This window comes from Tyto alba, unplaced genomic scaffold, assembly GCF_018691265.1.
Source record: "Tyto alba isolate M040663 unplaced genomic scaffold, T.alba_DEE_v4.0 Super-Scaffold_33, whole genome shotgun sequence".
Taxonomy (NCBI): Eukaryota; Metazoa; Chordata; class Aves; order Strigiformes; family Tytonidae; genus Tyto; species Tyto alba.
In genome coordinates this window covers 51,983-64,787 of record NW_024881308.1, presented here as the reverse complement: position 1 = coordinate 64,787, position 12,805 = coordinate 51,983, and positions in this window count along the sequence as shown.

The following is a 12,805-nucleotide window of genomic DNA, read 5'->3' as shown; positions in this document are numbered from 1 at the left end:
AATCCTGCTCTGAAATTTGTTGGTGCGATGGCCTCTGTGCTTTCTACTATATTCTCCCAAGCAATTTCACACTCTGCCTGTGGTTTTTTTTCTTTTTTTTTTTTTTTATTGGGATCCACACTACTGAAGCTGTAAAACTGTGTAGATACCTTCTTTCTGACTCTGAGCTATGCCTGAATTCTCCACTTAATCCTACCTGGCCCCTCTCAGCTCTCGGTCATACTCTAAATACTCATTACTAGTGTTTGCAATTCAAAGTAAATGCAATTAATTGTATGAGATACTTTCCACTGCTTTACTGCAAGGGTGGAATACATCAGAAGAGCCTTAAGAACAATACTTCCAATACTTTGCTAAGCGAAAGTGTAAAGTTTAATCTAATTTTAGTAGATTAAACTGTATTGGTTTCAATATTTGTTCTTACAGGCCTGTAGCTTGTCCTGCATTTCCAAATATTATAACACTGGGTAACATACTGTCTTACCAAGAAGAAACAAAAAGAGCGTGAGGGGGATATTTAGAGAACTATGCTGACACCTTCTCGGTGGAGATCGCCCAGGACAGAATTGAGACATGTTGCTGATATAATGTACATTACATGCTATGGTGGCTGTCACTCTCCTGTTGCTAAAGGGAGAGGATTTCACTCTCCATTGTCATCTGCTAGGTAAGATGACTAAACTACATCTTAGCCAATAGACAAAAGATATTTTTCCCCCTGCTGGGAGAAATATGCAAAGAAAGCTTCAGGTTTTGAATAAGAATTCCATTTTTATATTAATTTTTCAAAACTTGCCATTAATTCTTAGAGCAAAATTTATTGAGATGACTCACAGTGTCATTGTCCTAGTATTGTATGAAATATAAAATATGTATTTGTAGAACATTAGGCATTTGCATTTAAATCCCACTAGAGATACATGCTGATTCTTATAATATAAATGCATAACACAGTAATAAAGAGCGGGCAAATTTTCTGTACAAAATTGGAGAAATCTATAATGTTTCGTTAAATTGCCAGATGTAAACCTCTGCCTATTTCTCAATGCAAGAGCTCTGCATGAACAACAGGTCATTAAATACGGGTTAGGAGGAGTTAATGATACATCTGATGTAAAGAACAGCATTTCTGCAGACTTCCACTGCTCTGTTCTCACCAGCTCCTGGACAAAGAGCCATTCACTACACAGCCTTGTATGAATGCTTTGCATACAAAAAGGGACATGAGAAACATGACAAAACACAATGAAAAAATATTAATCAATTCATAAAATAATTAGGAATAACCCACCCACTCCATATTTACATCACTACCTTCCATTGCTTTTGAATTATTTATAATAGATACCCTTTTTTGTTTCAAGCGATATAGATGTCTTTAATATTAGTCTAAAGCTTTGCTACTCTTGCACGAGGACATCTCATTTCCCAGCTTAATGAGGTCCAACAAACTGTCATTGTTACATTAAAATACAGCCTGTTGTGTTAAAAAAAAAAACAAACCAAAAAAACCCCCCAACAACAACAAAAAAACCCACAGCAAAAAACAACCAAAAAAACCCACAACACAAAAACAATTTTTAAAACCCCCAGACTTGATAGGGAAAGAAAAATCAGGAATAATAGCAGTATCCTACGATGTTCTGGACTTTCTAAGAAGTGGGCCCAAGCGCAGGTTTTTTGGCAGAAAAGTGCCTCTGTCTGTAGGAAGCCCTGAAAGATCCAGGAGCATCTTGTAGGAATCAAGCCACAGGGACCTGTCAACAGACTGTGATGAGCATAGACCCAGTAGGTAAGCAGAGGTCCTAGGAAACTTGCAGCCTCATCTCAACTGCAAAATGGCACCACTTCACATTGAGCTGAAGCTACTGAAAGGAGCCATTCCCAGAGGCCCTTTTCTGCCTGTCTGCTACAGCAAAGTGGGCTGTGAAACTGGTCCCACCGAAACACTCCGTGGGCTCAGGTTTAAGCCACACAAGTTCACCCCACGGCTACAGAAACACACAGGTTGACACAGGTTTGGGTGCAAGCTGCAAGACAATTTCTGGAAGCATCGCAGGTTTACATCTGTTCAAACAGATTGTGAAATTACAAACTGGGTAGCTTGGGCTTGTGTCATGAACCCATTAATGCCTTTTATAAACAGACAAGACAATGCACAGTACTACTGCATCAAACCCCACTGCTACCCCAGCGCAACCCCACCATTACAGAAAGGCTAAGAGGATATGTTACCACCACTACACTTCTCCTCCATCCAAATTTTCCTTAAGCAAACCATTCCCGGGGAAAAAAAAATAATTCAGTTTTCTTGCTGACTTTTCATCTTACAATTAAAATAGACTTCTGAAAATAACTAGTTACAGAATACAACTGCTTTCAAACAGGGAATAAAGTCTGCACCACTGTATTTAACTATTAATTTTCTATCCAGCAGATTGCCCAACTCATGATGTATTGACTTACGGCCACATTCTACTCAGTGTGTGTAAAAACCTCTCATTCCCTGATGTGACTATGTACCAACCAAGGGCAGAAATACATGTGTTTATTTGATCTTTTAGAGAGAAAGGATTATGCTCCTAAAAATCTGCCTTATATTCAAAAAATGGTTATTTAATATTGGAAAGGAGGAAAAACATATGTAACATTTAACTTCCATTTAGTTGCATTCTAAGACCATTACTGTCTTAGTTTGGGCTGAAATAAAGTTAATATTCCTTTTCAGGGAAATCCAATTAGGGTTTCCCTGCGCAGGTTCTTAGGGACTAGATGAGTGCTGTGTTTTGGATTAGCTTTGGGTTTGGTAGGAGAAGAATGCTGATAGCACACTGATGTTTTCAGCTGCTGCTGAGACTTCAAGGACTCTCCGACTCTCCATGTCCTGCCCGTGCGCAAGGGCACAGGGAGCAGGGAGGGAGCACAGCCATAGCACCTGACCCTAACTGGCCAGTGAAATATTCCATATCATGGAACATCATGCTCACTATATAAAGGAGGGGTGGTTGGGAAGGAGCTCTCTCGCTTCCGGGATTGCAATTGCGGGATCTTGGTATCTTGGGGTCGCTGGCCGGGAACGGGCTGGATATTGGTTAGCGGGTGGGGAGCAATTATGCTCTACATTGCCTGTTTATATATCTCTTTTTGTTTTCCCCCATCATCGTTATTGTTGTCATTTTATTGCCATTATTAAACTGTTCTTATCTCAGCCTGCAAGTCTCCCTTCACCCCTCTAATCCCTCCCCCATTCCCAGGTGGGGAGGGGGAAGGGAGGGTGATTAGCTGCGGTGGTTGGTTGCTGATCAGGCCCCAAACCACAACAGTTTTTGGCGCCCAACGTGGGGCACGAAGGATTGCGATAACAACAGGTTGATTTGTGTGCTCTTCTGAATTTGTTAAAATGTCGACTGCTTATCCTGCTATAATGTCAATCGAATGGTTCCTGGAATCGTGGTCTTTCGTGTTACAGTTGTGTTATACGTCACCTTACTTGCCATATATATTCCCCATGCTGCTGCTTACCACCCGTGGGAGTTGGGTTCAGATTGTTGCTTTGCTGTACTATGTAATACTGATTTATGGCACGATAAGGTTGTCAGTCCTGAGACTAGTCTGGTATTCGTACTCAGCATGGTTATCATTTGTGCATGTGGGAGGTCAGCTAGTGGAATGGGTTAACAATTACACTCTCTCCCTTTTCTCCGTGGAGAGCCAGACCATAGAGGAGATATCGTTTTCCATTTCCTTCTTCACCAGGCTATTCACCAATGTGTTTGAGTATGTTGGGAGTTTTGAAATTCTGTGGGATATTCATGCTAATGTTGCTGTCTCACTGCTGGGAGCTGTCATGTTCCTAAAGGCTGTTCGGGTTGTGTTTAGGATAAGGATTAAGCGACTATTTCTGAACATCACTCGGAGATCCCCCCCAAGGTTGGAGGGTTATGAGTGGCTGGGGGTGTGTGATAGCATGGGCAAGTACTTAGGAGAGTTGGCACCCCTGGTGTCCTGGAAATTCACCCCTGAACAAGTGCAGGATCCTGAGAAGCTGGTAAAATGTTTAGAAAAGATATGCTGTCATCCTGGTAACTCAAGAGAGACGCGGATCATGGCAACATGCTGGGGACTGGCCCATGCCTACCGAGCCCTGCTCACCAGTATACAGTGCCCTCAAAAAAAGGAGGTCTCTGGATCAGAGAGCAAACCAACAAGCACTGCAGCCGCTCCGACACCCCCACCAGAGACTGCAGCTGTTCCAACACCCCCACCAGATACTGCAGCCGCTCCAACACCCCCACCAGATACTGCAGCCACTCAAACTCTGGCAACAGACACTGCAGCCACTAAAACTTTGGAAACAGAAACTGCAGCTAATCTGACCCCTACAACAGGTACTGCGGGTGAACCAGAGAACCAACCCACGACTGTGTCAGTTGCCCCTGTACAGAAGAAAAATACAAAGAAAACACCCCGCCTTGTAAGGGATGAGGATGAACCAGGGCCATCACGAGAACAGGAGGAGGAGGCAGAACCAGTGGTAGTCACCCGATCGCTATCCCTGAGTGAGCTGCGAGACATGCGGAAGGATTTCAGCCGCCAGCCAGGTGAGCATCTCCTTACTTGGCTGCTCTGATGCTGGGATAGCGGTGCCAACAGTGTGGAATTAGAGGGGAAAGAGGCCAGGCAGCTTGGATCCCTGTCCAAGGAAGCGGGCATTGACAATGCAATTGGAAGAAAGACACAGACCCTCAGTCTTTGGAGGCGACTTCTGTCAGGCATAAGGGACAGATATCCCTTCAAGGAAGATCTTGTATGTCATTCAAGCAAGTGGACAACCATGGAGAGAGGCATCCAATACTTGAGGGAACTAGCTGTGCGGGAAATGGTTTATTTCGACCCAGATGATGCACGGCTACCCACAGACCCAGACGAAGTCCAATGCACCCAGGCCCATGTGGCAGAAATTGGTACAGAGCGCACCATCATCACATGCCAATGTATTAGCAGTAATGGACTGGCGAGACGAAGACAGACCAACTGTGGATGAGCTGGTGCGTCGACTCCGGAACTATGATGAAAGTCTCTCTCCCTCCATTATCGCAGCCGTGAAGGAACTAAAGGAACTATCCCGCCAACTCAAAGAGGATATGTCTTACTCTCCGCCTGCATGGACTAAAGTCTCAGCTACCAGGAGCAGATGGTTCCCTACTCAAGAGAGACAGTATACACCACGGAGAGACCTATGGTATTACCTGTGTGACCATGGAGAGGACATGAGGAAATGGGATAAGAAACCTACCTACCTTCTAAGAGAGCGAGTTCAAGAGTTAGAAGGAAGAATGGCTAAAAATCAAGGTTCTTTCAGGAGAAACGCTGCTCCAGTCTCCAGTAATCAGTTGCCCAGACCGAGCAGGAGGGTTGACTTGGCTGCCGATCCTATGAGGAGGACTCCTGGTTCGTACTTACAAGAAGTAAGTAACCAGGATGAGACTGAGACCCGCACAGACTACACTAACCCCTTCATTGATAATGGATACTAGAGGGGCCCTGCCTCCAGCCAGGTGGAGGAGAGGGAAAACCGGGTTTACTGGACTGTGTGGATTCGATGGCCTGGCACATCTGACCCCCAGGAGTACAAGGCTCTGGTGGACACTGGTGCCCAGTGCACCCTAATGCCATCGAATTTTAAAGGAACAGAGCCTATTTGTATTTCAGGAGTGACAGGGGGGTCCCAACAGCTGACTGTGTTGGAGGCTGAAGTGAGCCTAACTGGGAATGAGTGGCAAAAACATCCCATCGTGACTGGCCCAGAAGCCCCATGTATTCTTGGCACAGATTACCTCAGAAGAGGGTATTTCAAGGACCCAAAAGGCTACCGGTGGGCTTTTGGTATAGCTGCCTTGGAGACAGAGGAAATCAAACAACTGTCCACTCTGCCCGGTCTGTCGGATGATCCTTCCGCTGTGGGGCTGCTGAGAGTTGAAGAACAACAGGTGCCAGTTGCTACTACAACTGTGCACTGATGGCAATATCGCACCAACAGAGACTCTGTAATTCCCATTCACCAACTGATTCGTCAACTTGAGAGCCAAGGAGTGATTAGCAAGACTCATTCACCCTTTAACAGCCCCATATGGCCAGTGCGAAAGTCTAATGGAGAGTGGAGACTGACAGTGGACTATCGGGGCCTGAATGAAGTCACACCACCGCTAAGTCCTGCTGTGCCAGACATGCTGCAGCTTCAGTATGAACTCGAGTCAAAGGCAGCCAAGTGGTACGCCACAACTGATATTGCCAATGCCTTCTTCTCAATCCCTTTAGCACCAGAGTGTAGGCCACAGTTTGCTTTCACCTGGAGGGGTGTCCAATACACCTGTAATCGGTTGCCTCAGGGGTGGAAACACAGTCCCACTATTTGCCATGGACTGATCCATACTGCACTTGAACAGGGTGAAGCTCTGGAACACATACAATACATTGATGACATCATTGTATGGGGAAATACAGCAGAAGAAGTTTTTGAGAAGGGAGAAAAAATAGTGCAAATTCTTTTGAAATCTGGCTTTGCCATAAAGCGCTGTAAGGTCAAGGGCCCTGCACAGAAGATTCAGGTTTTAGGAATTAAATGGCAAGATGGACGTCATCAGATTCCGATGAATGTGATTAATAAAATAACAGGCTATGTCTCCACCAACCAGCAGAAAGGAAACACAAGCTTTTCTAGGTGTTGTTGGTTTCTGGAGAATGCATATTCCAAATTACAGTCAAATTGTAAGCCCTTTCTATCAAGTGACCCGGAAGAAAAATTATTTTTTATGGGGCCCTGAGCAACAGCAGGCCTTTGAACAAATTAAACACGAAATAGTTCATGCAGTAAGCCTTGGGCCGGTTCGGGCAGGACAAGATGTTAAAAACGTGCTCTACACTGCAGCTGGAGAGAATGGCCCTACCTGGAGTCTTTGGCAGAGGGCACCAGGGGAGACCTGGGGTCGACCCCTGGGATTCTGGAGTCGAGGATATAGAGGATCTGAAGCCTGTTATACTCCAACTGAAAAAGAAATACTGGCAGCATATGAAGGGGTCCGAGCTGCTTCAGAAGTGATTGGTACAGAAGCACAGCTCCTCTTGGCACCTCAACTGCCAGTACTGGGCTGGATGTTCAAAGGGAGGGTCCCTTCAACACATCATGCAACTGATGCTACGTGGAGTAAGTGGGTTGCACTCATCACACAGCGGGCTCGAATAGGAAGCCCCAGCCGCCCAGGAATATTAGAAGTAATCACAAATTGGCCAGAAAACAAAGATTTTGAAATGTCACCAGAGGAAGAGGTGACCCGAGCTGAGGAGGCACCGCCATATAATGAACTACCAGATAATGAGAAGCGCTATGCCTTATTTACCGATGGGTCCTGTCGCATTGTAGGGAAACATCGGAAGGGGAAGGCTGCTGTGTGGAGCCCCACACGACGGGTCGCAGAAGCTGCTGAAGGAGAAGGCGAATCCAGTCAGTTTGCAGAAGTGAAAGCCATCCAGCTGGCCCTAGATATTGCTGAGCGAGAAAAATGGCCAGTCCTTTACCTCTACACTGACTCATGGATGGTGGCAAATGCTCTGTGGGGGTGGCTGCAGCAGTGGAAACAAAGTGGCTGGCAGCGTAGAGGCAAACCCATCTGGGCTGCCAACTTATGGCAAGATATTGCTGCTCGGGTAGAGAACTTGTCTGTGAGAGTACGTCATGTAGATGCTCATGTACCCAAAAATCGAGCGACCGAAGAACATCGAAACAACCATCAAGTGGACCAAGCTGCTAAAATTAAGGTAGCTCAAGTGGATCTGGACTAGCAACATAAGGGCGAAAAATTTATGGCTCGATGGGCCCATGATACCTCAGGCCATCAAGGAAGAGATGCAACATATAGATGGGATCGTGACCAAGAGGTGGACTTAACTATGGACGTTATATCACAGGTTATCCGTGAATGTGAGACCTGTGCTGCCATCAAGCAAGCTAAGAGGTTGAAACCTCTTTAGTATGGAGGGCGATGGTTAAAGTATAGATACGGGGAGGCCTGGCAGATCGATTACATTACACTTCCACAAACTCGACATGGCAAACGTTACGTGCTTACAATGGTAGAAGCAACTACTGGATGTCTGGAAACATATGCTGTGCCCCATGCCACTGCCCGGAACACTATTCTGGGACTTGAAAGACAAGTCCTGTGGCGACATGGTACGCCGGAAAGAATTGAGTCAGATAATGGTACTCATTTTCAAAATAATCTCATAAACACCTGGGCAAGAGAACATGGCATTGAGTGGATATATCACATTCCCTATCGCGCACCAGCCTCTGGGAAAATTGAGCGGTATAATGGGTTACTAAAGACCATGCTGAGAGCAATGGGAGGTGGGACTTTTAAACACTGGGACACACGTTTAGCAAAGGCCACCTGGTTAGTCAATACTAGAGGATCTACCAACCAGGCTGGCCCTGCCCAGTCCAAACTTCTGCGTACTGTAGATGGACATAAAGTCCCAGTAGTACACCTTAACAACATGCTAGGAAAGACTGTCTGGGTTATTCCCACTTCAGGTAAAGGTAAGTCCATACGTGGAATTACCTTTGCACAAGGACCTGGGTGCACTTGGTGGGTAATGCAGGAAAATGGGGAAGTCAAATGTGTGCCTCAAGGGGACTTAATGTTAGGTGAAAATAGCCAATAAATTGAACTGTATTAGGTCAACCACCAAACAGCCCTATCAATGCACCACTATGATTAACACATATTATATAATGGCATTGTATTCATGAAGGAACACGTGAACTCAAAGTAAGGATTGGCTTCAGAAACTGATGCCCAACGACTCCCATAGACCATGAACACAGACGGTGTCGGATGCATCAGCCACCCATTCCAACTGTAACAGGGACTGCATGCCTTCCTTCTGCAAGGCCACCTGGTCACCTATTCCCTACTGACCAAGAATCACCCTTCCCGCCTTAAAAGACTATTATGACATATGGAATGCAAAGTTATGAACCAAATGAACTTATGATACATTCTGCAGTGATGGCCCAGTGACTGAGGGAATGATGTCTGTGTGCACATGCCTAAAACCCAGGAGAAAGGATAACGATCAATTAGACTGTATTGGGTAATAGGGAACTTGAGCATAACGTAAATGATATGGAAAAAGGGGTGGATACTGTCTTAGTTTGGGCTGAAATAGAGTTAATATTCCTTTTCAGGGACTAGATGAGTGCTGTGTTTTGGATTTAGCTTTGGGTTTGGTATGGGAAGAATGCTGATAGCACACTGATGTTTTCAGCTGCTGCTGAGACTTCAAGGACTCTCCAACTTCCCATGTCCTGCCCGTGCACAAGGGCACAGGGAGCAGGGAGGGAGCACGGCCACAGCACTAGACCCTAACTGGCCAGTGAAATATTCCATATCATGGAACGTCATGCTCACTATATAGAGGAGGAGTGGTTGGGAAGGAGCTCTCTCACTTCCGGGATTGCAATTGTGGGATCTTGGTATCTCGGGGTCACTGGCCGGGAACGGGCTGGGTATTGGTCAGCGGGTGGTGAGCAATTACGCTGTACATTGCCCGTTTATATATTTCTTTTTGTTTTCCCCCCATCATCGTTATTGTTTTCGTTTTATTGCCATTATTAAACTGTTCTTATCTCAGCCTGCGAGTCTTCCTTCACCCCTCTAATCCCCTCCCCCATTCCCAGGTGGGGAGGGGGAAGGGAGGGTGATTGGCTGCGGGGGTTGGTTGCCAATCAGGCCCAAACCACAACACAGACTCATTTCTTCTATTGCACGAATGCTAAACCTTCAAATCAAACCACATCAAATCCGTATGCTGAAAGCTACGCTTTCTACTTTTCAACACTTGCCTTTTTGGACTAGGAATCCATGAGAAACTCTTGATTCCAAAATAAGTAATATCAAGTATCTCTTTTGTAATTCCATACTTTCTTCCACAGCTTCTTGCTCTCTGTTTCCTCAGCAAAGGGGGAGGGGGTGGAGTAAGGACCAAGTATCATTCGTCTTCATTAGTGCTCTCAACAATGACTGAAATTTATTATGGTTCCACAGTCTGTCACACAGTCTTGTCTGACATCTGCCTGCACTGAAATGCCGTTGTTTCCAAGCAGTTGCTCATTGATGTTTCTATCAGATATCCTGACCTAAATGCAGAGCAAGAGAAGAGTATCTGGAAGAGATTCGTAACCTTTCTTTCGCATGCCAGTTATAGGTTGGGAGGACCCAGCCTCTAGTGCTTCCTCTTGTCTCCAGTGACTACAGAGGGAGCCTTGGGAAAACAAGTTCTCACAGGCACCTGGAGGTAATTAGATGAAACTCACTATTCCAGTCTCAAATCTCTGGTTTATTAAGTTACTGTTTTTTCAAAATGAAAATGCTCATCTAGCAGAAGGAAGCACAAGAAAAATACACGCAATAAAGACTGACATTTTCCCCTTCGTCTTTACTTTTGGTTTTGGACATAGAAAGGAGCAGAGTAGGTGACTCCAGAAAGTGAATGATTCAAAATGAATGTGGAGGAGAGGGAGGGGAACAGATGGTGGGTTTGAAGCAGTGAAACAAAGCTTCTTCACAGACTGTGTTCTCCCCTCAGATTCTGTCCCAGGGAAGAATGCCTAGAACTTGCACAAGGAGTAAAATGGAAAGTTCAGTATAGGGCAGTGCTCCCTGTTTGCATTGACATTTTAACCCGGGACTCAGGCTGATCTTACATCTCAAATGCCTGGATTGTTCTTTGCCTCTAGTCTGGCATAGAGGAATCTCTGCACTGTGTCCACCTCAAGAACTTTCTGAGATTAAAGCACTGGCTGTATTTGAGCAAAAGCTCAACCTCAGTCACCCACAGCAGTATGAGCATAGTGAATTGGTGACTCAAAGGTGACAGTCAAGCTTTTGTTTTGTTTTGGTTTTTTTGTTATACCATCTGAATAAATTATTTTTTATAAGATTTCATGCTTGAGACTCTACTAGGTTAAGAAATCTATTGTGCAGAAACATCTTTATCAGTAAGGCACCCCAGATGGGAGCCTAGGCCACCACCTTCAGATCCTCTCATCTCCAAACATCCAACTGCCAGCATCGGGTGAGTTCACCTGAGATCTTTGGAGCAGTTGACAGCAAAGGGTAAGGGTTAAAACTTCCTGAGCAGACTTTGTGGAAATACTGAAGGAAGTTCCTTGATGCAGCTTTTTGTGATACGGGGCCTGATCAGCATAAAGCAGAGAAAATGAAAAAGAGTGAGTGCGTGGCCTGATTAGCATAAACCATGTATTGATAAATAAGGAAAGTGATGGCAAATATACCCAGTACACAGAAGGACATGCCCTTGGCCATCATACTACAACACTGGAAAAGAATTTTTGTTACAGCAAGTCCGTCAAAAAGGTGTGCAGCTACTTTATGCCAAGAGGGCTGTCCATTTATATCTAGACTTGGAAACCTGGCAGAATGGTGGCCACTGCAAGGGACCTTTGACCAGCACAGACATCTTTCTGGGACATCTAGAGGATATGTTCCCAGGACAAAGGGATTTACTGGTATGTTTGGGATGATTGGGCTTGGGAGAGAAAACACCAAAGTTGGAGGTACAGAATGAAAGAGATATAGGATGAACAAGGTATCGCCAAAGGTAACACTTGCAGTAGAGGATGCTACTGCCCTGGACAAAGCTGCAGATAATGCGCCAACCATGGCCGCCACATTTTATCTGCCTGATGCTCTTTCTTTGTCTTCTGATTCTGCTGTGCTGACTGCCAGACTCTATCCTACGGTTTCTACTGTCTTACTTAGTCCTACTACAATGAAACTGGGGGCAGCAGGTAAAGCTCCCCCACCTGTATTATGTGTATTTACTAACCGACCTTGGAATTCAAGTGACTTGGCTCTATGGGGAAGTAAGAAGTAAAATGCCGAGACTGGGAGAGGATGCTGAGAAATGTGCTCAACTATTTTCTAACATATGCACTGGGCACAAACCCAATTGGGAAGGTACAGAGGTGTTTCTGAGGGAATTATTCCAACCTGATGAGGGAGGTAAAATAATTAATAAGGATGATAAAATTGTGCAACAGGTGGAAGGAAACAGGAAGCCCTAGCCAGCAAATGATCCAAAGTGGGATGATAATAATGCAGGGGATTAAGCTGCTTGTCAGACAGATGATCATCGTAGTGATTTTTTGGGGATAACTCCAATGAGCACTGTTAAAATATAGAGGAATGACAGCTGAGAATTTTAATGACACGCTCACAATCAGTGTCTTTGTGGATCAGGCGGCCCCTGATATAAGGAAATATGTTGAAGAGCATGTGCCCAGGTGGCAGGGAGAGAATTTGCAAAAAATGTTGAATGTTGAAGTGTTTGTATATGATGAGCACAAGGAAAGGCAGATTAAAGGAAGGAAAAAAAGCAAAAGAACAAGAGTCAGTTTTCTGGAGGGGGCTTTAGGAAGGAATTTAGGAAAGATAGGTGATGGGGAAGGAGAAGGCTGGAATACAGGGCATGGATTAAAACCAAGAAAAAAAAAGGAAAGGAGAATAGGAAGGCATGTTGAAAGGGACTGTTATGGTTGCAGGGAGCTAGGATGGATATAGTGGGAATGCCTACTCCCAGTTATGGGGAAGGACAAGAGAGGGAAATTTTCTCTGGGAAGAATTGCCCCAGGAAGACTCGCAATCACAATGACAAGAGGGAGTGGACCATGAGGATCTTCGCAGGGGGTTAGGAGGATTGGAAATTTTTAATATGTGGA